Source organism: Sorex fumeus, unplaced genomic scaffold (genome assembly GCF_029834395.1).
Source record: "Sorex fumeus unplaced genomic scaffold, SorFum_2.1 ptg000098l, whole genome shotgun sequence".
NCBI lineage: Eukaryota > Metazoa > Chordata > Mammalia > Eulipotyphla > Soricidae > Sorex > Sorex fumeus.
In genome coordinates, this window is record NW_026606155.1 from 63,132,270 (window position 1) to 63,160,135 (window position 27,866).

General features: G+C 41.7%; 1 protein-coding gene and 1 pseudogene across 3 annotated transcripts in view; one reads left to right on the top strand and one right to left on the bottom strand.

Moving 5' to 3' along the window:
• Nucleotides 1-19,332, bottom strand: part of ARHGAP5 (Rho GTPase activating protein 5) — a 97,582-nt gene extending 78,250 nt beyond the window's left edge. Inside the window, exon 1 of one of the 3 annotated variants that reach the window (XM_056134376.1) lies at nt 19,272-19,332. The gene's annotated coding sequence lies outside the window, so the exon portion shown is untranslated. Of the gene's footprint in view, nt 1-18,857; nt 19,107-19,271 lie in introns of those variants that run through there. The other 2 variants (XM_056134377.1, XM_056134375.1) reach the window with 2 other exon arrangements.
• A 6,743-nt stretch (nt 19,333-26,075) lies between these two features.
• On the top strand, nt 26,076-27,481 carry LOC130041629 (galactoside alpha-(1,2)-fucosyltransferase 1-like; annotated as a pseudogene).
• The last annotated feature ends 385 nt before the right edge of the window (nt 27,482-27,866 follow it).

Sequence of the window (27,866 nt, forward strand, 5' to 3'; positions counted from 1 at the left end):
TTGTTTCACTGCATAGAATTCCACTGCCTGGACAGGCCGCAGTTTCATTATTAATCACCTGTTTTTCGGCACTTGGTTTCCAAATTATGGCTACTGTGATTAGCACTACAATGAACACAGAAATGCAGATGGCTTTTCTGCACTGTGTTTTTGTGACCGTAGGGTATATCCCCAAATTTGGTTTTGTTGGGTCATATGGAAGCTCAATTTCTAGTTTTTTGGGGAATGCCTATATTGTTTTCCAAAAAAGATGGAACAATCATCAATCCCACTAACAGTGAATGAGATTCCCTTTCCCACCTCCCCAGTCATGCCCACATTGGTTGTTATTTTTAATAACAGTACCGTCTCTCTGGTATAAGAAGGTATCTCATTGTTTTGGTCTGCATCTCCCTGATGATATACAAAACTTTTTCACATGCTTTTTGGCCATCTGTATTTCCTGAGAAAGTTTCTGTTCATTTCTTCTCATTTTTTTGATGGGGTTGAATTTTTTTTCCTTGCACAGTTTTTCCAGTGCCTTATATATCTGATATTAACCCCCTGTCATATAGGTATTGGGTAAATAATTTTTCCAGTCCACAGCTGTCTTTGAATCCTGGATATCATTTCACTTTAAGTGCAGAAACTTCTTGGTTTAATGTAGTCCCGTTTGTCTTTGCTTCCACTGCTTTGTCAGTGGTATTATATCCTTGAATATGACTTTACTTCAATGTCATGTAAAGTCCTGTGTACAGTTTATGTACCTTATGGATTCAGGTCTGATATAAAAGACTTTAGTCGTTTTGATTTGACTTTTGTGTACAGTGTTAGAAAGAGGTCCAAGTTCAGTTTTTTGCATGCAGCTTGCCCAGTTTTCCCAGCACCACTTGTAAAGGCTTTCCTTGTTCCACTTAATTTTTCTCGTGCCTCTGTCAAACAGTAAGTGCTCATATATTTGAGGGCATGTGTTGGGATATTCAACTCTATTTTACTGATGTGAGGATCTGTCTTTATTCCAAGAACATGCTGCTTTAATTACTATCTCTTTGTAGCAGTTTCAAGTTGGGTAAAGAGATGCCTCCCATCTTTTCCCCAAAGATCTTTTTTCAATTTTTTAAAAAAAATTTTATTAGTGAAACACCATGAGGTACAGTTGTAGACTTAAAAATTTTTGTGCTTGGGTTTCAGTTATACAACGATCGAATACCCATCCCTCCACCAGTGCCCAATTTCCACCACTGATCCCAGTATCCCTCCCACCCCTCATCCCCCCAAAGATTTCTTTAGTTCTTCAAGGAACTTCACTGAATCTGTGGGATTCAATACTTTGGACATACTGCCATTTTGATTTAATCCTCCTAATCCATGAGCAGGATGTGTGTTTCCATTTCCTTTAGTGTTTTGTAATTTTCTTTGTATATGTTTTTCACCTCTTTAGTTATGTGGCAAAAATTTTTTTTAAAAAAAATCTCTTTCTCCCGAACACAGGGGATTGCCCTGCCACAGAGACAGGGGGATGGGGGGATGGGCAGGGAGGGATATTATCCATGGTGGTGGAAAATGGGCACTGGTGGAGGGATGGGTACTGGTGGAGGGAGGGATCATTGTATAATTGAAACCAAAGCACAAAAAATTGTAAATTTACAACTGTAAAAAAAAATAAAATAAAATAAAGGGAAAAAAAAAATCTCTTTTTCCTAACATTTGTATATAGGAAAACAATGGACTTTTGCATGCTGATTTTGTAGCCTGACACTTTACTATATACTATTGTTTCTAGGAGCTTTTTGTAGAGGTTTTAAGATTTTCTAAACATAGTATCATGCTATTTGGATATAGTAAGAGCCTGACTTCTTCCTTTCCTCTCTGATATCTTAACTAATCTTTTTCCTTACCTGCTGAGAAATACTTCCAGTACCATACCGAAAAGAAGTGGTGAGAGTGGGCAACCTTGTCTTGTATCTAACATAAGAGTAAAGGCTTTTAGTTTTTCTTCATTGAGAATAACTAAGGGCTTGTGGTAAAGGGCTCTGACTACACTGATGAGTTTTTTCAACTTCCATTTTATTTTTAGCTTGTTTTTTTAAATTCTATTTTCACCTTACATCTCATATAAACACAGTGGTTTGCAAAGTTGTTCATTTCTTACAGACATTCAATATACCAACACAAATCCTACCACCATCACACCTTTCCACCACCATTACATTAATTTTCCCAACTACCCCTTATGCCTGCCTCCGTAGCAGGCCTTCAATAATTTATTTTTTGCTACAATTTGCTAAAAGAATGATCAAAAATGTTTCCTCAGAAGAAAATTAGTGAAGATTGTGTAACTCATTATGGAGCTATAAGCTCTTATTTAAGAGATTACTAAGATGGGGGGCTGGTACAGCAGGTAGGGTGTTTGCCTTGCAGGTGGCCTACCCAGGTTCAATTCTCAGCATCCCATATGGTCCCCAGAACACCACCAGGAGTAATTTCTGAGTGCACAACCTGGAGAAACCCCGGGTGTGACCCAAAAAGAAAAAAAAAAAAGATTACCAAGTTGTTGATACAGGTTAAGTCTTCTGTGTTGACTTCTTTGTTAACTGAGCTTGGATGACTTCTACATTCTGGATCATGGCTGGTGAAAGAGCTTACATGGGGCCAGTGGTGGTTTGTGGGCATCACTGCCACAGCTTCCGGAAGTACCAGGAGATGAGGGAAAGAAGTCCATCTCTGACTCCGTGAAATTCTGATCCACTCTCATTTTATAGTTTTTAATTATGAATGGGCGCTGGATCTTGTGAAAAGTTTTCTCTCCATCTACTGATATGATCATATCGTTTTATATTTTTCTTTTATTGATACTGTGTAGGCTGTAACAATAGCACAGCGGTAGGGCGTTTGCCTTGCATGCAGCCAACATGGCCGACCCAAGTTCAATTCCTCCGCCCCTCTCGGAGAGCCCGGCAAGCTACCGAGAGTATTTCGCCCGCACAGCAGAGCCTGGCAAGCTACCTGTGATGTATTCGATATGCCAAACACAGTAACAACAAAGTCTCCAATGGAGACGTTACTGGGCCCGCTCGAGCAAATCAATGAACAATGGGAGGACAGTGACAGTGATATGGTGTATTATGTTGATGACTTGCATCTGTTAAACCATCCTTGCATTCTAGGGATGAATCCTACTTAGTCATGATCTATGCTCTTTTTGATTAGCTGTTGATTCTATTTGCTTATACTTTGCTGATAATCTTTGCCTCTGCATTCGCCAGAGATACCAGCCTGTAACACACTCTCTCCTCTCTCTCTAGGTGTCTCTGCTTTTGATATCCACGATGTTTGCTGCATATAAACTGGAAGTGTTTCAGTTTCTTTAATTTCCTGGAAAAGCTTGAAAAGGACTGGCAGTAGGTCCTCTTTAAAGGTTTGTATGAATTCAGTAGTGAATCCATCTAGGCCTAGACTTTTGTTTTTGGAAGACTTTCGATTCCAATAGGTCTGTTCCACATCTTCGTAGTTAAGCCTTGGGAGGCTATGGAAAGTTATAGGAATCCAAGAATTTATCTATTTATTCTAGATTCTTTTGTTCCATGGCATAAAGATTCTCAAAGCAATTTCTGACGATCATTTGAACTTCTGTGCTTTCTGTTGTGATATCCACCCTTTCATTTCTGATTAGGTTATTAGGCTTTAATCTCTCCTTCTTTGTAGAGTCCTGCTAGTGGTTTATTGATCAAGTTTCTTTTTTCCAAAACACAACTCTTGCTTTCATTGATCTTTTGGATTGCTTTTGGGGATTCCTGTTCATTAATTTCTGCTCCAAGTTACATTATTTCCTTCCTCCTGCCTGTTCTGGGTTCCTTTAGCTGGTCATTTTCCAAGATCTTAAGCTGTGAAGTCAAGTTAGTTGTGTGGGACCTTTCTTCCTTCCTGATGAAAGCTTGGAGAACATAAAATTTTCCTCTTTATACTGATTTTGCTCTGTCCTACAAGCTGTTCTCATTCTTGTTTCCAAGAATCTTTTGATTTCCTCTCTAACCCATTGGTGGTTCAGTAGTGAGGTTTAATTTCCAGCTATTTGACTCTCTTTCGTGTGGAGAACTGTTCCGTGTCGCAGCATGTGGTCTATCTTGGAGAATGTCCCGTGTGCACTGGAGAAGATGGTGCATTCGGTTTTGGGGGAAAGAAAAGTGCTGTACATATCATATCTACTGATCTGCTCTCTTCCATTTCTTCCTTTAAAGCCAGTATTTTCTTGCTGAGTTTTTTCTGTCAAGAGCTGAGAGAGTGGTGTCGAAGTCTACAGCTGCCATTGTGTTGCTATCATGTTCTCCTTGAAGTCTATGAGAAGCTGTTATAAATTATTTATTGATCCCTCACTTGGTGGACATATGTTTAGGGGTGTGATTTCTTCCTAAGGTACATATCCCTTTATTACTAAGAAATGACCTTCATGGTGGTCTTTTAAAACATTTTTCAGTCTTAAAGCTATGTCATGTGATACTAGTATGGCCAGCCCAGCCTTTCTAAAGGAGTTGTTAGTTGTTTACTTGAAGAATTGTTTTACAATCTTTGGATTTGAGTCTGTGTTTGCTCTAGCTATTCAAATGTGTTTCCCATAGGCAACAGAATGTTGGATTCAATTTCCTAATCCATTTTGCCACACCGTCTCTTGATAAGTTTAGACCACTGACGCTGAGATTGTCATGGAGTTTTGTGTCATCTTTCGGTAGAAGTTTGGTGCATTTGTGGGGTTTGTCTTGCATTAAAGAAGCACTTTAGTTCTTACAAAATTGGTTTTGAGTCTATTAAGTTCCAAAGCTGCTGCCTATTCATGAAGTTGTGCATCACTCCTTCAAATTTGAATGAGAGTCTGGCTGGATAGTTTTCTTGGTGAGGCCTTCATCTCAATGAATTTTTTTAACTATATACCACCAATGACCTCAGGTCTGGAGGGTCTTGTTTTCATAGGTCTAATGTAAATCTTAGGGCCATTTCTCTGTATAACTTCCTTCTGATCATGCTGTTTTCAGTATTTTATCTCTATATAGTTTTCATCATTTCTATTAGGATATGTCTTGGAATCTTTTATTTGGGTCTCCTTTAGCTGGTATCCTTCAGAATTCCAGGAGCTGCATGCCTGCATTCTCCAGCTCTGGGAACTTTTCACCAATGTCGTCTTTAACTGTTACTTCCTCACTGGGGTTGCCTTCCTGTCCTGCGTATGATTCTTATATTGTTCCTCTTAACTTTAACCCAAAGTTCTTTTGTCTGTCATTCAAGTATTTTGACATCTTTTTTATGTTCTGTTGTTGCCTGGAGGTTTTCTGCATTTCATCTGCATTCACTGATTCTGTCTTCAGTTGCTGTTACTCTATTAAGGCCTTCCATTGAGTTTTTAATTTCACATATCAAGTTTTTCAATTCTGACATTACTGCTTGTGGTTTTCTCTTTCCTGTTCTCATATCCTCCTGCATTTTATTGTGTGCCCATTGCACTGTTTGAGTTCATTAAACATTCTCACCATTTCCTCCCAGACATATTATACATGTAGATATTCCTTGTTGAGGTTTGAGAGCTCCTAATTTGTTCACTTCCCATGGTAGGTTCCGTGCAGTCTCCCCATGGTTCCTGTGGTAATCTGGAGGTGATTCTTTCAAATACACTATTGGTATTATAACCCTCATCCACTGACAAGGAGGACTCAGGGGGAACTTGGTAGGGTGTGGTCAAAGATAATTTCATTCTGATTGTTGTTCCTGTGTAACTATGTGGGCCTCTTGCACTGATTCAGGAAATGCACTCTTTGGTCTTTACTTGCTGCTACTCTTTGATTAGGGTTCTACTGTTCCTTGCACTCACCACTACTTTTGTGGGTTTTGGGAAAATGTTGATAGGGACTAACAAACAGACCAATGGTCTAATGTGGATTGTGTAGTTAGGCTGCCAGAGTGAAGGCCAATCTAAGAGGCCAAGATGTGGATCTTATGAGATATGGAGGGAGAAATTAACTAAAAGCTGTGTTAACAGCCACCTGCTTGGAAAATCACTATGGTAGGAGATCAGCATTAGCAGAATTCAGGGTTCACCTGTTCCCTCTGGGCTGCTCAATGTTGGTCACAAAATGTTCTAGTCCCACAGCTTACCAGAAAGAAAGTTCCCTCCCATGGGTCATTCACAGGGTGAGGGCTTCCATAGGGCACCCACACTATAAGTTTCTTCCTCGGTCATAGGGGCTTCTGTAGGGCACCTATGCTGGCCATTCGCTCGGAAAACCAAGCCTACCACTGGTCTGACAAAATACTGCAGTATATTGTCTAATCACAGTCAAACACCTGAATACATTCTCTGAGATCTCTTCTTGGGCACATTTCCTTTCCTGCAAAGAGCAGTCAATCCCTTGCTCCAGCCTAGGTTCCACTGCTACCCGGAAAATCTGGAGGCACAGATCATTTTTCTAGCAAACAGAACAAGTAAAACGCAGGTGCAGTTTGAAGACTGCCTCTTCGGGGTGGTGATATGTGAGGTCCACTCCTGCATCACTCCCCTGTGTAACCAAGGTGGGTAGAGGGGAGGCTGCTTCTATTCTCACTTCACATAAGACATCTGGGAATCACATTCATTCTCTTTGGGGAGTCAGTAGTAGTTCTATTCTGTTTCTTAATTTGATTCTTGGGATCAAGAAAGCTGAAGATTAATGAAAATGATGTGATTAGACTTGAGACTTACAAATAGTTATATGGCACCAATAAAAAGAGATTAGGGTAATCATACCCAATCCTATTAACTCTTTAGGAGCAAGAAGTTTCCAAAAATCATAATCTGATTATAACCTGAATATTTACATCCCTAAACTTAATACTCTTAAACTGCACAAAAGAGGTGGACTATTCATGAATATTTACTGAAAATAAACGTGAATTATGGATAACAGTCAGACACAGAAATTTTTAAAAAATGGTTTATAAAAATATGACAATGATCCCCATAACTAGTGAAAAAAATAACACCACAGAACTCAAGTTTAACCTTTCTTATAAAAAAAAAACCTACATAAAAGATACTTTAAAATATATCAAAGGAAAACTGATTGCATTGGGGAATTTTTACGTTAAAGGGCAAACACTAGAGCTATGTGTACTTCTTGATTAAACTCTTTATTAAACATCTGTCCTGAAAACCAAAGAGCAACCCTAAAATGTGAAAGACTTTCCTATTTTCCAGTTTTAGACATAGTAAGTTTTTTTTTAAAAAAAAATAAATAAATAAATCCTCGCCAGAGGTGATTCCTAAGTGCAGATCCAAATGTAAACCCTGTGCTTGGCCAGGTATGGCCCCAAAGCAGAAAATTTAAAAATAAGTAACAAAAAGAGACTGTATGAATCTGAATATTGCTGAAAATTTCCCATTACAAACCGAACGGTAAGTACAACATTTTATTGGTCATGACCAAACACATCTGAGGGTTCTGCTCTCTTGTGCTACAAACCTAAAAAATCCTGGCTACACTGTAAATAATTTACAATAAAAAAGCATAAGTAGAAATAAAAACACCATCACAAAATGCATTAACCATTTCCAAGACAGGGAATTAAGATGAGAAGGTGAAGTCTTCACCCTTTCACTAGTCACTGAAAACTAGCAGGCCTTTTATGTAACAGAGAAATGACATCTACTTCATTGAGTTCATACATAATACTGAGGCTTCAACGCATCTTAATTTGACAGTGGTAATCTGAATAATGATTAAGGTAAATAAGGTAGCTTTGGGCTAGGGACATGGCTCAAGGGGTTGAGCTTTACATGTGAGAGCCACAGATTCAATCCCTTGTGCTTCTTGGATACCAGTCCTGTAGGTGAGACCCCCCCCCAAAAAAATAGTAAGGTAGCTTTGCGTGACATTTATGATTTGCACAATAAATTCACAGTAAACTGCTAACAAGACACAAAGAAATATATCCCACCCTTCTGCTAATAAGACACAAAGAAAAAGAACATCCCATTCTTCTTTCTAATAATGTAAGTTCTGGTACTTTGAAGTCAGCTCTAGGTCCTATGTCATCACATAGGTCACATCACATCTTATATTCCATGGGAAAATTAATTTTTTTCCCAACATGAGAAAGAAAGATGTTAGGCAAATAGTTGCTCTATCCCATTTCTCATCAAGTAGTACCTTCTTTTTCTGATTTACAGGTTTATTTAATGCAGAAACTTCTGTTTAAGAAAATATTTAGATTTTTAAAAGGTTAGACAAACCCTATGCTTAAAGAAAAATGTCTTCACTCCGCCTGCAAAAGATTTTGTCATTTCGTTAACGTGAATAAGATACTGCCACCTCAGAGAAGATCTCATGAGTCTGGCTATAACACATTGTTGTATCTAAAGAGAACTGGAGCTATCTGGATAGCTTACACAGAATTGGTCTCCAACATGCAGGTCAAAACTTCATTCAATTAACCAAGGTACTTATTCTACTGTACTCAGAACTGTACTTTGCTTTCTGTACTGACAATGATCAACTAATTGCCAATATGTCACAAGGTGTTAATCTGAAATTTTCTTTTAAAAATGTCTAACAGAAATGTTTGCTATTGCACAGTTTTTTATGTTTAATATTCCAGCTCCCAGAAGAGAACAACGCAGAGTCTCCTACCCCCGTGCCTGGCTGTCCTCGCCAGGGCCCCTTGGAGGGGAGCGGGTTGAGTTTCCCTCCCCCACCCCCCGACCAGGGCTCTGGCACCCGAAGACCTCCAGAACCAGCCACCACCATGCTGAGACTACTCTCCACATGCATGAAGGTACCGGCAGAGGAACAAAGGCATGCGGGTCCCGGGACTGAGATCTCCAAGCCTGCTCGGATCGGGGCTGAGCATCCTCCACCCAGATCCTCCATCTTCCAGTAGGCAGGGGTCACACCCACCAACTGGCCCCCTGGTGCCGTGTAATCCCATCAACGGCCAAGACCCAGAGACTATAAAACCCAGCTCCCAGAAGCATGTGGCCGCATTTGCGGCTGTGTGATACCTTATTATCTCATTCCCACTTTGGACAAAATGGCAGGCTACTGAATGTAACCTGCCCACACGGCAGAGTCTGGCAAACTCCCCATGGTGTACCCAAAATGCCAAATACCAGTAACAATGATGGGTCTCATTCTCCTAACCCTGGAAGAGCTTTTAATATGGCATTTTTTTAAAAAAATCTCAGGGCTAGGACAAAGGAGACGTTACTGGGGCCTGCTCAAGGCAATCAACGACGAACAACTCTCATTCTCTTCTCTTAGCATTCAGGATCATACTTTGTTTCTTCCATGAATAAACCGAAAGTAATAATAACTACTTCAAAGATTTAAGATTAAATTAGTACAGTGATTCGCATTTTTTTTGTTGTTGTTGATGGACCACACTCAGCACTGCTCAGGACTTATATAAGTCTGGCTCTTACTCAGGGATCATTCCTGGCAATACTTGGGGGGAACACATAGGGCAAAGTGGATTGAACCTTGGTCGAGAGCATACAAGGCAAGCAGCCTGCCCACAGTTCTCTCTCTCTCTGGCCTCACAATTTTCACGTTCTTAAACATTAGTGCTGTTTTTGATAATATGTGGTATGATTTATTTTGCGTCTAAGATTTTAAATATAATCTGCTTTTAATGGAGTTAGATTTTAACTTTTTTTTGCAACTTGTCACAAAACAATTGCATTCACTAATAAAATGGCATCATTAAAAATATTTGGGCTGGAGCGATAGCACAGTGGGTAGGGCGTTTGCCTTGCACACAGCCAACCCGGGTTCAATTTCTCCATCCTTCTCAGAGAGCCCAGCAAGCTACTGAGAGTATCCCTTCCACACGGCAGAGCCTGGCAAACTCCCTGTGATATATTCGATATGCCAAAAACTGTAAAAAGTCTCACAATGGAAACGTTATTGGTGCCCGCTCGAGCAAATCGAACAACGGGAGGACAGAGCTACAATGCCCATTGAGCTATCTCTCTGGCCTTTCTAAGTCACATTAAAAATATAAGGCTGAAATATAGCCTAGCAATAAAGTACTTGCCATGTATACCTGAAGCTTTGGATTTGATCTTCAGCGCCACAAAATTAATACTGTACCAGGAATACTGTTCCTATTGGCCATCTCTTAAATATACATCCAAATTTAATCACCATTTACTTCTTCTGGTTTAACTCTGATCCCATCCACCATCACATTTCCAGCCCTAAAATATTCCAAAGCCTTCTAATTTTTCTGATTTCATTCGTGACTCTTGTTCACATTCCCCATCTATTCACATCAGACTATACAGCATTCCTTGAAACTTAAGTCAGACCTTTTTGTTCTTCTTTCCGCTCAAAACTCCAATGACTTAGAAAAGTAAAAGTCAAGTTATTTTATTTTTTATATGTTGTGGCTTTCAGGCCACATCCAACAGGGGTCAGGCCTTACTCCTGGCTCTGCATACTGCAGAGGGAACATACAGAATACTGGGGATTGAACCTGTGTCGGCCATATGCATGTCAAGTGCCCTCCCTACCTTCTGCACGATTGTTTTAGCTCCAAAGTCAAGTCTTTTTAAATACCAGAAAATCTGCTTTCTCCAGCACTGAATTTATGACCGACTTTCCTTCTATTCGCTCCATGCTCAGACTCTAGGTGCACTGAGCAGGGACTTGTTTCTCAATATGCTACATTTATTGTCCCTATATTTCTCAAACTGTGTTCCTTTACTACCTCTTTATGTTCTTACTTTGCAAATATTTAGCCATCTGCTATTAACTCTACCCCTTTCCCATCCCTCTTCAGGTTTAATAAAAGAACGAGAAAGGCACAAATTTTTATTCCAAGAGCCTAGAACAGAAGCTCTCATGTAATAGTTACTTAATTTATGAATCCTTTGATCAAAATTTCTAATACATAAGCACACAGTTTAAGATGAAAAGATATACAAAAAAAGGTCATAATTTCTATAAATAACTCTTCAGATGGGCTGGAGCGATAGCACAGTGGGTAGGGCATTTGCCTTGCACACGGCCAACCTGGGTTTGATTCCTCTGCCCCTCTCAGAGAGCCCGGCAAGCTACCGAGAGTATTCCACCCCCACAGCAGAGCCTGGCAAGCTCCCTGTGGCGTATTCAATATGCCAAAACCAGGATCAAGTCTCACAATGGACAAGTTACTGGTGCCTGCTCGAGCAAATCAATGAACAACAGGAGGACAGTGCTGACAGAGAGACAGACTCTTCAGACAAGACTATAATCAAGTGACTAGATAAATATCTATATAAAATTTCAACCATCTATAAAATATAAATAATATTTAGATAATATTTAGATAATATTAGTCTATAGTCTAATATTTAGATAATATTAGTCTAGAATCCTAAATGCTCTGGAATCATATACTAGAGGGACAAAGGACTAAACTGTAAGTACAGAGTTTTTTGTTTTTTTTTTTAAGGGCTTTCTTGGTTTGTTTTTACCTTATACCCTATACCCAAACAGGACCTGACATGGTGAGAAGGACCTCAAAATAACTGGTGACTACACAAATCAATCTCCAGTCTCCATTCCTATACCATTAAGAAATCTTGAAATTGCCACTGTAGTCACAAGTAACAAAAAATATATATACTATTAGTCACATAAAATCTAGTAAGGCAGAATAATCTAAAAGAAAAAAAATTCAGAACCACTAGTCTGTTCATTAAGACTAACTATGAGACTAACTCTAAACCTAAAATGTCAACAAAAGTAGAAGAATCCAAGCAGGTAATTCTCTACAAATTCACTGAGTATTACTCAAGCAAAGATAATTCTGTTTTACCCAATTTTATCTTTTCCTATTTCAAGCAATCGTTGCTCAGGAAAATAAATTCCCTATAAAGTACAAACCCAAATTAATTACTTAGGCAATTAATTAATGCATTTTCCTCTAACAGCATGTTGTCTCTTGAGAGGTCTTTATGTGAAAGTTATTCTAAATTTTCCTGAGTTCACTTCCTTATTCCATGGCTAAAACAGAAGAACCAAAGGTCACCTCATATTTATATCAACCCATGTAAACAAACTCAAAAGTATTTACTGTGCTTATTTGCTATCCGCTTAAGCTTTATGTCCCAGGCTTTGAGGGTGCAAAGGTTATATCCAATAAGCCAGTGCTATAATATTCTCATCTCCTTGCTAGAGTCTGGGTCCCTTCTTGTCACTTTCATTATACAAGCATTTCATCATACAACTATGGTAAAGCTGAACAATTTTCTTAATGATGGGACTGTTAACTTAAACAAGAACTATGGAAAAGAGTATAGACAAAAAAGGAGACTGGGAGTATAGCTCATTACCAGAGCACTTGCAGTATGTACAAGGATCCCAGAACCACCAAAACATTTGCTGGAGCAATAGTACAGTAGATAGAGCACTTCCCTTCTACACGGCTAACTTGAGTTCAATCCCCTCTATCCCTGGCATCCCATATGGTCCCCTGAGCCTGCCAGGAGTGATCCCTGAGCACAGAGACGGGAGTAAGGTTTGAGCATTATGGGATGTGCCCTCTTCCCCCCCAAACAAAACAAAGGAACAAAAATGACAATGTAAATACTGGGATGTATGTTACTTAGTGTTAAGAGTACACATATGCCTCAACATGTGAGGTCCTGGGTTTTATCCCTGGCATTACTGAAAATGAAGGGATGGGTGTGGAAAAGCACTAGTCCACCATTTTTAAAAAGCTTGGAGATAAAGGCAAAGTGCTACCTTTAGGTGGGGACATTTTTTCTGCAACATGTCAATTGGATACTTACTCATGGGTAACAAAATACAGGTAGATGGGGACCTAGTAACTGAGTAAAATCATCTGTGTCTGTTCCATCATGGACTACAGGGTTTTTAATTTCTCTGTGGGTCAGACATTCCTCACACCAGAAATATCCTATAATATACTGCACAGATTTAAATAAATGAAAGAATGTTGCAAAGTTGGACTCTATCATGGTTTAGGGAAAATTTTTTTTCTTTTTTCTTTTGGGCCACATCAGAGGTTCTCAACATTCCTGGTGATGCTCAGTGGGGCTTATGGGGTGCCAGGGATCAAAACTGGCACTGCCCACTGTACTATCTCTCTGGTCCCAAGGCTTAGAAATTTTCTCATAAAAGGCCAGACTAACATTTCAGGCTCTATGTTCCATACAGTATCTACTATAACTATTCAATTCTGCCATCATAGCACAAAGGGAAACACAGATACCTAATGAATGACAAAGTTTATGCTTATGAACACTAAAATATGAATTTCTTTTAATTTTTAGCATCACAAAATACTTTGGTTTTATCACTCATTTCTAAACTTAAAAAAGGCATTATACAAAAGCAAGCAATGGGGCCATATTTGGCTCTGAGGCTATAATCTACAGAGCCATACAAGAAATTTAAAATTTCATTTGCGAGAACTTGGAAAAACAGACTGAACTTGAATTTTTAAAAAGTCATTAAGAGGTGTGATTAAAGTGCTTGAGTATAGTTGTCATATTGCAAAGTAAAGATTTATTTCTGAAGCTATTACTAGATCTTTTAAGGCAAACAGAAGTTAGGTCTTGTAATATGTTTTTTAAAAAGCCAAGTTGGAAGTGGAACACAAAACCGGATTTGAGAGGGCAAAAAGTCCAGAAGATGAACAAATACAAGAGGAATTTTAAAAGCATATGAACTATTACAGAACAGAAAGAATACACCAAGACAAAGAGAGCTTGGTGATTGGCTGTTTCATATAAAAAGAGAAGAAATGAGTCAATGTTTCATGATGAGAAACTAACATTTCAGCAACAGATAAGGGTTTCACATAAGTTTCAGGTAAAGACTTATATCCAAAGACAAACTATACAAAACTATTTGAGACCACCTGATTTATTTTTTTCTTGCAGGAGGAAAGGGGTGCTAGTTAGGTATGCCTGAGATCAACCTTAAGTTCGCAAGCATGCAAGTAATGTGCTTATCAAGAAGCTATACTCCCACCAACTTTACTTAATATCCTTTAGAGAAACATTAAGGAATTACACAATTAACAAAGAGTAAAAATTTGGATCTTTCAATTCCTCAGACTATGAGAACGTTAATTTCTCACTAATTCTCTCAAAAGTCAGTAAAAAATAGTATTGTCTTAGCTCAGAAAAGGTCAAGTATAGTAAGAAAGACAAAAAATCTGAGCCAAAAGGAGTACCTGGTCAACAAGATGAAAATGAACAAAGCATATCATATCAAGTCAAGATAAAAGTTTTTCCAAGGATGTCTCACAATGTCAAATACAATTAAGCAGAATATATAGCAATTTCCTCACATTATTACCTGTGCATTAATACTTTTCCCAAGTCCTTCAGTTTGGCTCAGAAGGTACACAACAGACTTTTTGACTTTCAGGTTGCACAGCTTGCTGTTCAGGGTACTCACTCCGAGCTGGACTTAGAATAACATGCTATGCAAGGACTCAAACCTGAGTTTCCCATGCAATCCTCTTTAAGCTATCTCTATAACTCCCTTTTTATCTATATTTCCTCACCTGCCAATTTATCCTGAACTTCACTGTGCTTTTGTTCCACACTGTCATTACCTAAATGACTTTTTTTCTCATTTAGCCTAATCTTAAGCAACTTTCAAATTATATCTCCCCTAAATTAACTCCTTTACAGTGACTTTTTGGGCTGGAGCGATAGCACAGCGGGTTAGGACATTTGCCTTGCATGCAGCCAACATGGCCGACCCAAGTTTGATTCTTCTGCCCCTCTCGGAGAGTCGGGCAAGCTACAGAGAGTATCTCGCCTGCAGGGCAAAGCCTGGCAAGCTACCTGTGATGTATTCAATATGCCAAACACAGTAACAAGTCTCATGATGGAGACGTTACTGGGCCCACCACTCAAGCAAATCGATGAACAATGGGAGGACAATGACTTTTTATTCTTTTAAATTTAACTTATTTTTTACAAAGACCACCGCAGCAGAGTGCAGTGGCCACAAGTGCTATGCCCAGAAGTGCCCAGGGGGCAAGTGGTACTAGGAATCCAACTCAGAACATCAAGCAGTTCTTACTATTTGAGCTATCTCACTGGCCCTATACTGCCTTGCATTTGTCTCTTCTACTCAATTTGAACTGCATTCAGCTATCCTAAACTACTCAACTCTCTGAGCTATAAGCTCTTTTAAGGGAAGAATACTACTTTGTATCACTCAGTGACTAAATATTGAATCAAATATTAGTTGGGGATAATAAAACAGCGTAACTCTAAGATGACACTTGAAAAATTCACTTTTACCAGTAACTTTTCATGATAAGTTTGAGAATCCAAACAAGTGATTCATGTTAATCATATTTAATTACAGTTATGCATATTTTGGTAAATAAGAGTCCTGCATAGTAAAACACACAGACATGGTCAAATATAATTAAGCTTATTTTACATGCTTACATATCTAAGGTATGACAGAGTTAACCTCCAAAATATAGTGAAGATCACGCTTCTTTTCAGTTACTTCTTTACAGCTTCTTTACTATAAATATCCCTTCTTCTGGAAAGGATTTCTAAAGATGTTCCTACAGAAGTAGATGTTCTCTTATCATGTATCTCTTTGTATTTCTAACTATTTAATCCTTTAATGGTACCACTTTTCCAACTAAAGTTTGAGATATGCCTCCTCCAATTTCTTGTACCAAGGCCAGAAAAAGTAAATGTTAAATTAAAGGTAATCTAAATTAGTACAACTCTTGAGGCTTTTTAAAAAGGCAAATAACTCTTATAATAAGAACAATATATATAACATTAACACAAGTTGCCCTAGTTTTGAAGGATGGGTTATCAGAGGAAGACTGACAACATCCAGGAGAAATCCACCAATGGCCAAGAAAAGGTTTGAAAACCAGTATAATACTTAAAAACCTGAACTAATTTTAACTTCTATATGGTTTTCCCAGTTTGACAGAAGGACCAACAACCACTTAAACAAACAGAAGCTTTGTTTCTTATTAAAGAATACTTTACGATATTTTTCTTATTCCTAGCTTTTGGGCCACATCCAACAGTGCTCAGGGATCACTTTAGTACTCAGAGAACTGTATGTAGTGACAGAAATCAAACCTGGGTCAGTTGCATGCCCTCCCCTTCACCCCCCAAAAAAACCCTTAACCCCTGTACTATCTCTCCAGCACTCATTTTGTTCTTTTAAAAACCAACAGTTCTTCTAAAAATCAAATTTACTTGGTACACTGTAGTATTTTACAAGCATCTTTTTGAAACATACATATTACGATATCAGACACTGCAACACTTTTTGAATCTGTATCTATATACTTTCTTGGTGTGCAAATCTAAAAAAAAAAAAATCTTAAACCCCAGTAATTTTTCAAATGCTACAATGGAGACTGAAACTGTGAAAATTTAACCTTCTTCTATTGCTATTACAATATTTGATATTTAAGATGAAAATCTTAAAGCTTCAATCCTGATATTTGTACATTTTAATTTTCTTTAAAAAAAAAAGTTCAAGGTCACGGTAACTAATTTTCTCCAAAATAGTTGTAAACTAAGTTTGCCTAACAAAGAAAGGGAAGGAATATGGTTTGAAAAATTTGGGTACACAACCAGGCTGAGCATGTGGGAGGCCAGGGTTAGATTCCAGCACTTCAGGGTCTCCAGAACACAGAGCCAGGGATAGTCCCTAAGTACAACCTGGCATGGCCATCATCCCACTAAAACAAACAAAAAACTTAGGAAAAAAATCATGTAACTGAGTTATGAGATCAGTTTTGCAATACATTTCTTTTCAATGACGAAAGTGCCTCAAAAGACTAAGATCAGAATTTTGTGACACTTCTTACATCATGGGTCTATTCCGTTCTCCGAAAGTCTTTTAATTTACAAGAAATGGTAAAATAAAAGATATGACCTGGTTTTTAAAATGCAGCCTCGACATGACCACTCAATACATTGTCAGTTTTTTGGGGTTTTTTTTTGGGGGGGGGGAGAGGCAGGGGGAAGAGGGAGAGCCAGCCATGCTCAAGGTTGCTGGAGATCAAACCTGCTATGATGGGATGCTGGAGATCAAACCTCTATGTCTCTGACCCCAGTCACTTGTTATCTTTCTGATTTCTACTCTAAGTCAATCATACCAATAACATTATTTCTTGAAAGTAAAATGCATAGACAACCCAGCCTAACAACACTCTATGTTTAGTCATAAAGTGTTCCGAGGCCTACCCAACTTTTTGGTCATCTACATTTCCTCTTCTCGGCTCTACTACAAATATAATAAATATGAAGATAACTGGGTAAAAAAACGAGAAGGTAATTTTAAATGGGAGCAAAGTGTAAAGCTGGAAATTGTCCAGTATATTATGGATATGTTCAGTGTGAGTAAAAATAGTAAAGTACAGTTTTATACTAAAGTCAAACCGGAACTTACAGTAAACCTCTCCAGGCATTTTAATAATATCACCTTATTTAGCCAAGTATTTTGATGAATAGTTCCGTATAGATTAAATTTATTTTTAAGAATCGCTTTAAATGGAGGCTTAGAGAATTACCTAGAGAGTACCAATCCTATCTAATATACAGTTTCAATTCAATACTCGCTTTAAATATTGAAGTGGAGCCAGCAAACCACAACCCCACCCCCAACACCTGTAGAAGACAACGCAAGTAAGCAAAGGAGAGCACAAATACAGCGATGTCTTGCCCTATATTGCCCCTGAACGTTTTCAAAAATGACATCGTGCTAACCTACTACAAAAGAACAAGCGAATTGCCGTTGGGAAGCTAAACTTTAAAACCGCGCACATACCATCTGGACGACTATTCTGGGACAGACTGAAAACACTTAAATTCCCATTTCCTACGCAGGGGGGCAAACACCAGATCTGGGAGATGCGGCGGGAGTGCAAGCGTGTCCCCTACAACTTTCAGGCGATCTCACTGCTTGTCTCGATCTCACCTCTCGGTCGGCCCCACTTCGCCTGCATTTCTAATAATGTGGGGAATAGGAGTGTGAGTATGAGAGTGTGTGTGTGTGTGCGTGCGTGTGTGTGTTGCGCGAGTGTGTGTGTGTGTGTTGCGCGCGCGTTCACGCGCGCTTCCCCACCCCATACTTGCACCGGAGTGGACCCCGAGCACTCATCTAGAGACCATTCCAACGAAAACTCGGCCTCCAAGCCCGAACCCGGCCCGCAGGCGCCCGGGCAAACTCGGGGCGGTGCAGCGCCAACTTCTCACCGCCTCCCCCCCACCCCACCCCCCGAGCTCCAGCGGATGGGAACCTTGGGGACGAGCCCCCGGGGCGGAGTGGGGAGTGGTGGGGGGCGGGGGACCCGGGACCAGAACGGCAAAAGCGAAAGGGCCGAGCGCCGACCCTCCCTCACCGCCTCAGAAAGGCGACTAACTTTGCGTCCGAGAACGTGCTTCCACGAATGCGCGCCGACCCCCAGCTCCCCCGTTCCAGGTGGAACTCGTTACCCGCAGCCCCCGGCCGGCAGCGGCCCCGTCCCTCCGAGCCGAGCGGCCGGGACCTGGGGCCTCCTCGGCCAGCCCCCGCCGCCCCGGCCCGTCACCTGTGGGCAGGCGCCCCCTCCTCCCCCGGCCCCTCTGCCCTTCACGCCGACCGCCCCCCAGCCTCGTCCCCTCCCTCCCCGCAGCCGCTCCCCGCTCGCCTGGCCTGCAAGCCCCGCGCGCGGCGCCAGCTCTCTTCGGCGGCCGCGGGGCCCCAGCCCCTTGAACTGGTTACAACCGGCGGCGGCGACCCAGCGGCCGGAGGGTCCCCGGCCCGGCGCGGCGCGGCGCGGCGCGGCGGGCGGGCGGGGATGGGGCGAGCCGGCAGGCCGGAGGCGCCGGGGTCGCAAGGTCCTACCTAACACCGTCGGTCTCCTCCGTCTCCTCATCAACGGCAGCAGCGCCGGCGGTGGCGGCGGCAGCGACATTCCTGGGGAGCGCTCCCGCCGCCGCCGCCTCCTCCTCCTCCTCCTCCACTCTCTGCTCGCCTCTCTTCCCGGCGCGCTCACCGAGCGCCGCGTCCCTTCAGCCACCTCCCCCCGCCCTCTCCGGCACACACACACACCCCGAAACCCTCAGCCCTCCGGCTCCGACTGCCGGGGAGCCCTCCCTCCCTCCACCAGCGACAGCCCCGTCCCTCCCCCCCTTCCCCGGCGCCCGCCGCCGCCGCGCCGGGCTCAGTAATGGCGGCCACTCAGGCTCCCTCGCGCTGACGGATCTCTCTCTCTCTCTCTCGCTCTCTCTCTCTCTCTCCCTCTCTCCCGAACTTTACCTCAGCATCTCTCCCAGCGCGCAGCGCCGGAACGCACACGCGCGCGCGCGCGCAACCACACACCCGGCCAGGGGGCGGAGCGGCGGCGCAACCTCGACGGGGCGCGCGCGAGCGCGAGCGCGAGCGCGTGCGCGCGCCCGCGCCGCCCTCCCCACCCGCCCCCGCCGCCCTCACCTCGCGACGCCTCCCGCGCCGCGCGCCCGGCTCGGCCCCGCCCCTGCCCTCGTCTCCCGGGAGCCTGGGAAGGCGCGAGCGCGGGAGGCGGAGGGAGGGAGGGAGAGAGAGAGAGAGAGAGAGCGCGCGGGGCCGCGTCCTCGCGCGCGTTCCAGCTCCCATTGGCTTCCACCCCTCCCCCTTCTTCCTCCGCCTCTCCCACCCATTGGCTCCCCGTCCTACTCCATTCCTTCTCACCTTTTCCCTTTTACCCATAGGCGAGAGTATTTTTCCTCAGCTTTCCCCCCTTCGCCGTATTCTTCCCTCCGGCGTCCCATCCTCCAACGCCGTAGAAGCTGCACACACACTGCGCGGAAACTGAGCTGCTCCGTCGTCCCAGAACCTTCCCGGCGCTCTCCCTTCCTTCTGTTCCGGTTTCTGGCCGTCTCGGCGAGCAAACCGCGGTCCTGCAAAGGAACCTGATCCTGCGTTAGCCGTTGCAAAACCTTGCACGGTACGGCATGATTCTCGATCTATGCCCCCTCGGTTCTCTGAGCATAAAGGAAACCCAGCTCTGCAACCGAGATCTGCAGCCGGGCTGGTTCGCGGGGCGGGGGCAGGCTCGCGCGCGTACGCCTGGGTGTGCGCCCGGTGTCTGCACCGGATCGCTCGGCAACTGGAGACCTCATCCGCCCGGGACATGGTGCCATACCCACCCTGAGAGCAAAACTCCGTGGGGTGCCGAAGAATCGATCACTACGCACAGGGCGCAGAATGCGTAGGTCACTGGTTTTTAGGGAAGCTGAAAGAGATGCCAAGATCTAGGACAGATTTTAGGTGTGCCCAAAGTCCCCATCTTGCCCCACCACCGGCCTAAGTTTTAGAAACCATTGTCCATCTGACTTTTTTTTTTTAATCCCGCCTCAAAAATCGATATTTAAACCTAGGTAAATGTGACCATAGTGGGGGAAGCTGGGCTTTCCTTGTGTATCTCATTTGGTCACTGGCCATAGAATGGTGGAGAAAGAGAAAAACTGGAGCACTTTACTTTCCTCACTCGAAAAAGGAGGTCTTGTGACTTTCCCAAGGTCATCAGAATCTGTCTTGTACCGAGATCTTAAAATAGTTTGCAAACAGACGGAAATTTAAAAAGTGCAAAAGCACAAATCTAGTCTAATTGTAAATAAAAAGTAAAGAGATAAGATATAATTCAGGGGAGAATTTCTCTCTGAAGAAATGTTTGTTTTCTGCCTAGAAATTTATCATCAGTATGGTTGACATATAAAAAGTCTTTGAAATAAATTCAAATTGATCTTTATTTCTTACATTACATAAGGTACTGAAATTAGCCCGGGCTGCTTTTTCGTTATAATGATACAGCTACTGCAATCCTTGAATACGTTTACGGTCTGTCAGTGGGAAAAACAAAAACTGCCTTTTGGTTAAAATTTGTTAGAAAATACTTGTCAGTAAATCTGTCACAATATTCCCCCAGAAGTTCTGTTGTTTGTTTCATCCACTCCCCTGCCCTTCTACTTTCCATATTTCCCAAAGGTAAACTTAATAAAAGAGACATTCTTAATTTCTGTTTCTTACTCTAGTTTTAAAAAGGCCCAATTAAAATTCCTTACTTAGATCATTCCCTTGTGGTACCAAATAGGTTAAATAAGGTCTGTAGGTACTTCTTTATTTCAATTATGAAATCATAGTCAGGAAAGGATGTTAAGGGAAACTTGCAACGACAGTAAATACAGAAGGGAGGAAAGGGAGAAGAAAATGAAGGATTTAGTGTGGGGTATCACTAAGAATGATGTAAAATATATAAAGCTAACTCAAAATCATAAAAGTGATGTTAAATACTTACGGAGAATTAATCCTAATGCTTTAAAATTACTTCCTAAATAAAAATTATTACAACCATTATCATTATCAACGTGAACCAATGCCAAAACATGAATTTTGTTATTTTATTTCATTTTTTAGTGAAGCAAGGTTGTTTTTACTAAATGAAACTTGCTTTGAAAATGTGAGAGGAGGGGCTGGAGCAATAGTGCAGCTGGTATGGCATTTGCCTTGCAAACAGCCAACCAGGGTTCCATCCTCGACATCCCATTTGGTTTCCTGAGCACCGCTGGGGTGACTCAAAATTTAAAAATAAATAAAAGATGTAAGAGGAGAGAAAAGGGAGAAATGTGTTTAAGAAAGAAAAAGCAAAGAAACAAAGATAAGTGGCAAGGGCAGAACATGGGCTTGAAGACCCTAAATCGGTTCTAAAGGAAACATGAAGGAGTTGAATTGCTCTTTCCTTTAAAAAAATTTTTTTAGTTGAATTGTAGTGAAATACACAATTATAAATTTGTTCATGATTGGGTTTTAGTTATACAATGTTCCAACACCCTTCCCTTCACCAGTGTACATTTCCCATGACCAATGGCCTTGGTTTCCTCCCACTACCACCTTCCAGCCAGTGTAGCAGTCTCCAGTCTCTCTCTCTCTCTCTCTCTCTCTCTCTCTCTCTCTCTCTCTCTCTCTCTCTCTCCCCTCCTCCTCCTCGTCCTTCTCCTCCCCCCCCCCCCCTTTTGGGCATTATGGTTTGCAGTACAGTTAGGATAGAGGAGGGATCACTATGAAAATGATAGTTGGAAATGCTCACTCTGGACAAGAACCAAATGCTGAAAGTAGATAAAGGTGCAAACATGATAACCTTTGAGTACCTGTATTGCCCTTTCCTTTTAAATGGGGTGATACTGGAGGGGGAAAATATACATTTTCTTCTAATGAAAACTCCATAAATGTTTTTTATAGTAAATTTTGAATGGATAATTTTCATTGTCAACCTTATTTTTAGTCCTACATCATCATTCTTTGTTTAGGAAGTCTATAACTCCAGGACTTTGTTCCTTAAGAGTACTAATAGTCTAGGGGCTGGAGCAATAACACAGCAGGTAGGGCTTTTGCTTTGCATGCGGCCCACCCAGGTTCGATTCCCAGCATCCCATATGGTCTCCCGAGCACTGCCAGGAGTGATTCCTCAGTGCAAAGCCAGGAGTAACCCCTGAGCATTGCCGGGTGTGGCCCAAAAAGGAAAAAAAAAAAGTACTAGTAGTCTAAAACTGCTGTCACTACAAATAAGTTAATGAACTTTTTATGTTTCTATTGTTACTTGCTCTTTTCAAAAATGAAACATACCTTCTGCACAAATAAAAATTTGAAAATAGGAATTGTAAGTCAAGTTACTATGTAAATGTTGAGATGTCTACAAACAGAAGTAAATAAAGAACAGAATATAAAATCACAAAAGAGGGAAAGGATAGCACATTATAAAATCAATCAATTCATGTTTTCAGAGAAGGAGTTTTAAATACCCATTTTCATAATCAAAAGAAGACATTGTGTGAAAACAGTAATTTATTCACACACACAGAGTGAGAAGGAGAAATAGAGTAAATATTATTAAGCCCTTTCAAACAAAGTGGGTTTTTTTCTTTTTTTTTTTTTTTTTTTTTTTTTTTTTTGCTTTTTGGGTCATACCTGGCGATGCACAGGGGTCCTGGCTCATGCTTTCAGGAATTAGCCCTGGCGGTGCTCAGAAGACTATATGGGATCCTGGGAATCGAACCTGGGTGGGCCGCGAGCAAGGCAAACGCCCTATCACTCCAGCCCCACAAGTGTTCTTCTTATCTTCCTATCTAAAATAAAAATTTGAAGTACTTGTGATGCTGTACTGGTAAATTCAATCACCTGACACTGTTCTTCATTTTCATCTTTTAAAATATGAGCAGAACAAAATTTCAGCCAGACATTTTAGGTTTTGAATGTAGTCATCCACAAATTTCTAATTTTTACATATCAATACAACCTTAATATACATGATCTTTTACAATAAAGAGAGATTAATCAAAAAGTTAATTCCAACTTCTACCATTGGTAGAACACAACACTCCAGTACTTGATGGATTTGACTTCAAAAGAACTTACCCTCTAGAAGCACCTACACCCCCTGCTGGAAATCTCTGATCATAACTTCTCTAGCTTTTGTAACCTTATCCAAGACCAGAGGAGACCCAAACAACCTTTATGTTCATGACAAAACTGAGGGATACTTTTTACCTTCTGATTCAAGACAAACACCTCAGAATTATCACCTTGGTTACCAACAAAATACACAACAAAGTTGGAGAACAATAAAAGTAAATTGTGAACCAACCAAAGTGGTGAAAGATTGTTTCTAATTTTCCCACTGAATTTCACAGTTCATTTCCCAGCTTGCACCCCCCTTCTAAGCCCTATCTCCTGCCTGGATTTCTCTTTTTCTCAGAGTTCATATTTGGAACTACAGGAAGAAGGAAAGTCAGGATAAAATGGGATGTCTCACTAGTAGGCAAATCATGGACCCAAACCATTGATAGTACAGGGGTAGGGGTTGCATGCATCTAACCAGGGTTTCGTTTTGAGCATCCCATATAGTCCCCTGAGCACCACTGCTGGGAGTAATTCCTGAGAGCAGAGTCAGGAGTTGGGCACACCCAACCACCTCCCCCACCCCCAAAAAAATAATAATATACCATTTGCTGAGTACTGACATCCTCCAAATTTGTCTTATGGCCACCAATGATATTTTTAACTTGAAGAGAAGGTGCTAATTATGTCTTGGCTGTTACCATAGAAAATATTTTGACAAGAGTGAAAGTAATTGTGAGCATAGGACTGCAATGATAGAAAAGTAATACTGACCTTCCTGGCATTTTGTTCCACAGAGATTTATTCTGTTGATTTTCCAGAATTGTATTTTCAGACTGAAATCCTAAAGATGGTATCAAGAATCTAGCTTCAAAACGTCCAGCTCACACTCTGTTTCTAGACATAGACCTGAAACTGAGACAGTGAAAGCAAAACTCTATTTCTTCATAATTAGTGTCTTGTAAAGATTATTTGTAATACAGACTCCTTTTAAAGGAATAACAATTCACTCAGGTCTCACCAGCACAAATACTTTAATTAGACAAAAATCTTCGAGTTATTTCCTTTCACAAAAGGAGGTATTGTTGGGCCATCTGGACCCTCCATGAGTTTTTATGAAAGATCACAGCTTGAATTTAATCAACCCCAATAAAGTTAAAACATAATTGCAAAGGTTGCTAACTGAATTCTCTATTTGAGATTGTTATCACTGTCATTTGTAAATCATTACAAAGGGAAACACGAACTTACATTGCTTGAATATTTAACCATGGAACATACTTTTTTGTTTATAACCTATTCCCACTTTCTTTATGTTAAGTTTGAATTGTGAGTTCCTCTAGTTGTAAGGAATCACAAATAGCTGTGTGGTCCTATACTAAAAGTAGAATGTCATTAGTAGAAAGAGCAAATCATGTTTGATAATAATAGCATAAAACACTCTTGGTTTTATGGATTTTTGTGGATTTATTGCTAACAAAAGGCTTTGGATTATATGGTAGAAAACCAGCTAAGATAATCACTTTGGAAAACACAAATCATTTTTTTAAAATGCTGAATTAGTCTGTGACATTGAGTTAGATATCCTTCTCCAAGTACAATCCACACTTCTCTACATAGTATCTCTCCTCTACTAGCTGTAGTTACTAGTATCAAATAACTGGGGATCTGAAACACCACCAGTTCTTCTGTAGAACTACTGCAGCATAAGAGTTTCTAAAAATCAATAAGGTAGCTAATCATTTCACAATTAAGTTGTAGTTTTCCCCTATTGTAATAAACTGAATAGATGCAAATGCTTGTTTTGTCAATCCATACTCTGCTGAATAGATGCAAATGCTTGTTTTGTCAATCCATACTCTGCATTAAAAAAAGAAATACTCAAATTATGATGCAGTATTTTAAGCAGAAAATATAATTTCCTTCATACACATGTTACATGCTGAGGAGTAATAATAATTAATATTATTATTGATATAAAATATAATTATTATATAAAGTAATCATCATATTTTGTTCTCTTTCAGCACAGTTTATCATAGAACTTTAGTATGTACTTTATTAGTTTTTAGCTTTGGCTCTCATAGAAATGGACATTTATATAATTATTTTTATTCTTTCCCCCAAAATTACTTATACTAGAAACTGCATTATATGAAATTTTATAAATGTAATAACAAAGTAAAAATAAGGTAGAAAAATTCACAAAGAGTTTTATGTGTGTTGGGGCCAGAACAATAGTACAGTAGGTTAAGGCATTTGACCTTGCATGTGGCCATCCCTGACACCCCATATGGTGCCCCAAGCCCTTCAAAGAGTGATCCCTGAGTACAGAGCCAGAAGCAAGCCCTGAGCATCTCCAGGTGTGGCACACACAAAAATAATCTTTATGTGTTCTATAAATCAAATTTTATAATATTAAATTTAAGTGGAGACAAATATTTTTAACATATATATTTGCTGAGGTAGAAGAAACAAAATTTTCTGTGGGGAAAAAAAGCAGACTATAAACCATTAAAATAACATGATTCCGAAAACCGGTTTTCACCCGGGCTGAGCTTGGAGCTAGCTGGCACCGGAGATGCAGCTGGGGCTTCGGGGGTGTAGGTAAACCGAGCCACGAGGTGGGCGCGCCTTCCAGCCCCCGGGTGCAGACGCAGGAGCCCGCCCCGATATTAAGTCCCAAGAAGGATGCGCCAGCCCTGCAGCCGACAGGCGGCCCAGGCCGAGTTCCGAAGAGCGAATTGGAGGCGCGGTGGGCGGAATTGGGGGGGGTGGAAATGGAACGAGGCTGCTACCCTTGCAGGGGACTGCGAGGGTGCCGTCGGGTCGGGACCGGCGGAGGTGGGGGAGGCGGGATTCCCTAGGAGCCGCGCCCCTTACCTTTTCTCCCCTCCCCTAACCCGGGCGGGGCAGGTGGCGGGGCTCCTGGCCGTGCTCCCGTGCGCAGTGCACCGTGGGGCCGCCAACCTCGGGGAGCGCCTGTGAGCGTACTCTCGACCTTCGGGGGACTAGGTAATCCAGACCTTCTGCACCCTCCACCCCGAGGGGTCTCCTTCACCCCCACCACCAACTCTTGCCTCCTCTGAGAATCCTGGCCCTGCGAGCCTCTGGACATTCCTCTTCGGGCATCTCCACTGCACCCGGACACATCGACGCATCTACGTGGGTCACCAGCTTCCAGAGCTTGTGTCTAGCCTTTGGCCTTCTCTGCCTTTTCACCTTCCTCTTCTTCCAACTGCAACTTCTTTCAAAGGCATCTTGAACCGGGGCCTCCAGCTTCTGGCCCAGTGTCACACGTGCTCGCGAGCTCCGTCGGGCATCAACTGCTCGCAACCCAACTCCTCTGTTGTCAGGGCTGGGCCCTGTGCCTCCCCGTCGGGCATCTGGACCATCCTTCCCAGCGGCCGCCTTGGGAACGAAATGGGCCAGTACGCCACGCTGCTGGTGCTGGCCCAGCTCAATGGGCGCCAGGCCTTCGTCTTGCCTGCCATGCACAGGGTGCTGGCGCCCGTGTTCCGCACCAGCCTGCCCGTGCTGGTGCCAGAGGTGGACAACCGGACTTCGTGGCAGGAGCTGTGGCTGCATGACTGGATGCCGGCAGAGAACGAGCACCTGCCGCAGCCGTGGCTTAAGCTGTCCGGCTACCCTTGCTCCTGGACCTTCTTCCACCACCTCCGGGAGCAGATCTGCCAGTAGTTCAACCTGCACACGCATGACCGAGACCACGCGCAAGTTCCCCTGCTGGATCTCTGCCTGGGCCCCGCTGGCCACCACTTCCGCATTTTCTTTGGGATCCACGTGCGCTGCGGGGATTACATAGAGGTGATTCCGAAGATTTGGAAAGGAGTGGTGGGTGACTGTGCCTACTTCCAGAAAGCCCTGGACTGCTTCCACGCCCGCCATCCCGCGCCCATCTTCGTGATGGTCAGCAACTACATGGTGTGGTGTCAGGAGAACATCAATGCCTCCTGTGAACATGGTGTTCACAGTCGACTGGCAGGAGGGGACGCCCACCAGGGGACTTCACGCTGCTCACGCAGTGTAACCACACCATCATTGACAAATATATCAATAGAAATTTAATGTGGAATTGATTTTGACTCAAGTTCATTTTCTTCTCTTTGCTTTTTGTACTTTCTAACTTTTTTCAATGAGCATATTTTTTGGCAATGAAAATTGCTTTTATATGGTGATGATTGAAAACTAAAGTTTTTTGAAAACTAAACCTTTGGAAATAAGCATGATGTAGTACATATAGATGCATACTTATAATGTTTAACTAGAACCTATATAAAGGTATAAACTAATGTGATTATGATTAAAATTAATTTAAAGTATTCAGCGAACTAAAAGATATTTTATATGTATTATAGTGATGTTTGAAAATTGAAAGACCAAGTATTATAGGCTAAGTTAAATTATTGAACTGCTTATTACATTTACCACTTTTACTCTTCCCTTTCCTTCTCATCTCTTTTA